We start from the raw sequence: 4,392 nt of genomic DNA on the forward strand, positions 1-4,392 counted from the left end.
ATGGTGAGAGCAACTTTGAAGAAATTTATTTGTTGGAAGCCATTTTTTGTGGAAGATGATAGTGAAGATGAAGGCTCAGGTGGCACTGTTGATGGGTTTGGTGGTTTAAAGACCATGGTACGCATGCTAATGGAGAGTTCTCGATGGCTGTTATTAAAGCCAATATTGTGTTGGAAGATCAGTGCCAGCTGGAGTCCGGGGGTCTGAATTTAGATGAGAATGGGCCTCGAGGAACCTTTGTTGGGATTTATGATGGTCATGCTGGTCCAGAAGCTGCAAGGTTTATCAATGATCATTTGTTCAATAATATCAAAAGTAAGCTGTCTCTTTGTAAATGCAGTTCAGTTTTTTATTTGTTATACAGTTCGATTTACTTTTCATGATACATAGATATGATTGTATAGTGTTTTATATGTTTTAAATGGATTTATCGAGTAGTGTAGCTTTCTTAGACATTTGCAACATTTGATTAGATACATAGTGTTATGCACATAATATGATTTTTAAATGTCTTCAATGAATAACAACATAAAAGGATAAATGTGGATAACGAAAGTACGAAACGTATTTTGACTTCATTATATCATAGGTGGCAAAATTGGTGGGTTGGGTAACGGGTCAAAAATATATAATTTTTGACCCAACACTTCAAATTTGTTAAATATTTAGCATACATTTAGCATGTCAAATATGATTACAGAAACTATATTAGTGATCTATATATTTATATAAAATGATGTAGGAGGTTTGGTGCATTAAAATACACTTTGGCTGACTTTCAACCCATTTTAGTTTTTTTTTAATCTTATGCGTTTGACCTGTTAGATATGGCACATAACTAGAATCAACCTATTCATGTGTAAGACATGTTAAGTTTTGATATTCTTGATCTTTTTGGTCAAACACAGTAACTGTTGACCATAATAACAAACATATGTATTAATTATGCAGAATACACATCAGAGAGTGAAGAAATGTCAGCTGACATTATACGCAAGGCGTTTTTAGCAACTGAAGAGGAGTTTCTTTCCTTAGTTGAAAGGGAATGGTTAAGTAATCCAAGAATGGCCTGTGTCGGGTCGTGCTGTTTGGTTGGTATCATATGCAATGGAGTGTTGTACATTGCAAATGCTGGTGACTCCCGTGCAGTGCTGGGGAAAGAAGATAAATCTGTGAATGCATTAAAAGCTGTCAGACTTTCAGAAGAACATAATGCAAGCTTTGAATCGGTTAGAGAGGAATTAAAATCATTGCATCCAAACGATCCCAATATTGTTCTGTTAAAACGCAATGTGTGGCGTGTGAGGGGTCTTATTCAGGTAATTTGTGATATAAAGTTCTTTTTTATATTTTTTAAAAAAAGTTTAATTTTTGTGAGTAAATATATTCTACAGCCTCTTTATTGTAAATGTTGGCTTTTGGGGGCCAAAACGGGCAATTTTTGTACACATCCGATTGACTTGAAACACTTTACTTTTTTTTTTCCTCCAAATTTTTGGTATTTTTTACAGAGAATTAATGTGTCAAGTATGAGTATAAAATTTAATTTTGAGATTTTCTGAATTAAAAGGCGTTCTTTCTGTGAGTTTTGACCTGTAACCGGTTTCATTTGATGCTAATCTTCTGTAATTGACCTGTTTGACCCATTATTATTGAATAAAAATAACCCATTGGCTCATTTCTGTATCTTTATGCGAAAGAATCACGTAGTTGAATATTATTCAACCCATTATATAAACAAATTAACATATTGACCCGTTGAGTCAAAATAACATATTGGCCCATTTCTGTAGCTTTATGCCAAAGATGCAGGTAGGAATGTTATTCAATCCGTTTGACTCGCTATAAGATCAAAATAACCTATAGACCCGTTTGACCAGTTATGAATCAAAATAACCCGTTTAATCCGTTACAGTATCAATTTAACCTATTGTCCCATTTCTGTATCTTTATACCCAAGATTCATCTAGTAGATGTTATTCAACACATTTGACCCGGTATAAGATCAAAGTAACCTACTGACCCGTTTGACCTGTTATAGAATCAAAATAAGCTATTGACCTTTCATAGAATTAAAATAACCATATTCACACGTTTCATCCATGATAGAATTAAACTAACCTAGCCGTTTCTTCTAATTGAGTTGCTTTGATTTTTTAGATTTTGGTTGATCAGTGACCTTAAGTGCAAGATTGTATACTTTTGGCATAATGATTTGTTAAAGAAAAATTAACAATCTTGCAGATTTCTAGGTCTATCGGTGATGCATATTTGAAGAAACCAGATTTCAACAGACCCCCTTTGTTGCCAAAGTTTAGACAGTCTGAGTCATTCAGTGAGCCAATTCTAAAAGCTGAACCCGCCATACTTGTGCAGAAGCTCACCCCTCAAGATCAGTTTTTTATTTTTGCTTCTGACGGTTTATGGGAACATCTTAGTGATCAAGAGGCAGTTAATATAGTTAAAAGCTCTCCACGTCATGTAAGTTTCATATTTTTCTTTTTTCTGTTGTTTTTAGAGCATATATGTAGGTATCATTTTTTTTAAGTACATGTGGCAATTTCGACTCTTTTGCTTATGAATGGGTTGACTCGAGTTACAAATTTCTCTAACTGGTAAACTTTTATGGAAAAATATAACTTGCTCAAAGTGTATCTTTTACTAAAGAAAATATATATTATTACTGAAATAATGTAAGTTTGGTAATCACACACATGGGTCGGTTTTGGGCAAACCCAAAATTCAGTTATTTAGTTTTTGGAAACTGTTCGGTTTAGGTTTTACTATCTGGGCTAGCATTTTCGGGCCAAAATTGGTTCAAAATAATGAATTTGGGCCTAAATCCTTTTGTTATATAAGTTTAGGTTTTACTATCTGGGCTAGAATTTTCGAGCCAAAATTGGTTCAAAATAATGAATTTTGGCCTAAATCCTTTTGTTATATAAGAGCTACATTATTGTTACACATTTGGGCTAAAATATTTGTGCTACACTATTTATTAATGTATAAAACCTACTAAATCATTTTACTAAAAATTTTCATTATTACTGAAATTATGTAATTTTAGTAATCACACTTGACACTAGGAGTGTACATGGGTCGGTTTTGGGCACAAACCAAAACTTTAGTTTTTGACATTCTAGAAATCGTTCGGTTTCTGTTTTATCATCTGGGCTTGAAATTTTGGCCGAAAAAAATTGGCCCACAAGTAATGACTTTGGGCCTAAATCGTTATAGAATACCTGCCTTATTATTATGCTTTTGGGCTAAAATATTACACTATGTATTAATTCTTATAAATTACTTAAAATTAAAATAATGGAAAACAAAAATTCCGTTTTTTCAGTTTCAAGTTGACACACTATATATTTATAAAAAAAAAAAGAAATATAAAACTTTTGGACATAAATTGTTTAATGTTAGCCAAGTTGACTTGTTTTTGCCTGCTAAGCAGTTAATGCGGAAAAATATCGGATATCGGTGAAGGACCGATATCTGAGATATCGGTGGGATTTCGGTAAATTTTAATATCATGTAAATTCATATATATAGCAATTTAACACTAATAATTCAGTATAGTCTCCTCCATTAACAAATTAACCTTTTTCAAATTGAAAAGCACTAACAATCGTAGCAAGTAAGATTTGATTAAGACTTAAAACACCAACATTGAACACTAAAAGTTGACAATTAAGACTTAAAACACTGATATTGGGAATATCGGTGCTATATCGGTCAAATATTAGTTCAATATCGGCCAAATATTGGTTAATATCGTCGATATTATCTGTACCGATATTTTGAACCGATATTCTGATTTATATATCGCCAATGACCGATAAGTATAACTGATATATCTCGGTGATATATCGGCGATATCGACTGCATAGTTTGCCTGTACCAAAAGTTACATATTTTGACCCGCTATCTAGCCCGCCTGATGTGCCGTTTAGATACGGGGCCCATGAATCAAAATGGAGATCAGGCCCATAAACCGAGTACTGAGGACAAATTTGATTTACCATTCTAATAAAACATTAAAATATATTGCAGGGGATCGCACGAAAACTTGTGAAAGCTGCGGTTGTTGAAGCATCAAAGAAACGAAATATTACATACTCGGAACTGGAGAAAGTAGACAGAGGGCTAAGAAGACAAGTTCACGATGACATCACAGTTATCGTTCTCTTTCTCAACTGCAATCAACCGACACAAACATCTTTTGGTGGTTCCACGATACTATCCGTTAAGAGTCCCCTTTCCTATTAATAATGTTAAGATTTTGCATAAAAGCATAGTTGATGATTATGCCAAGAAGATAGGTTCTGATGATTGGCATATGAAGCTAACTTGCACTTTTGTTAAAACTTGACTATATCATTTCTTTAATGG

General features: G+C 33.3%; 1 pseudogene across 1 annotated transcript; it reads left to right on the forward strand.

The window, feature by feature from the left end:
- Nucleotides 1-4,392, forward strand: LOC143580584 (putative protein phosphatase 2C 48; annotated as a pseudogene). The gene is made up of 4 exons (XR_013143683.1): nucleotides 1-315; nucleotides 952-1,319; nucleotides 2,245-2,481; nucleotides 4,054-4,392. The product of XR_013143683.1 is annotated as a putative protein phosphatase 2C 48 (transcript).

Source organism: Bidens hawaiensis, unplaced genomic scaffold, assembly GCF_021521415.1.
Source record: "Bidens hawaiensis isolate Kalapana, Puna unplaced genomic scaffold, B.hawaiensis_p1.1 tig00001511_1, whole genome shotgun sequence".
Lineage (NCBI taxonomy): Eukaryota > Viridiplantae > Streptophyta > Magnoliopsida > Asterales > Asteraceae > Bidens > Bidens hawaiensis.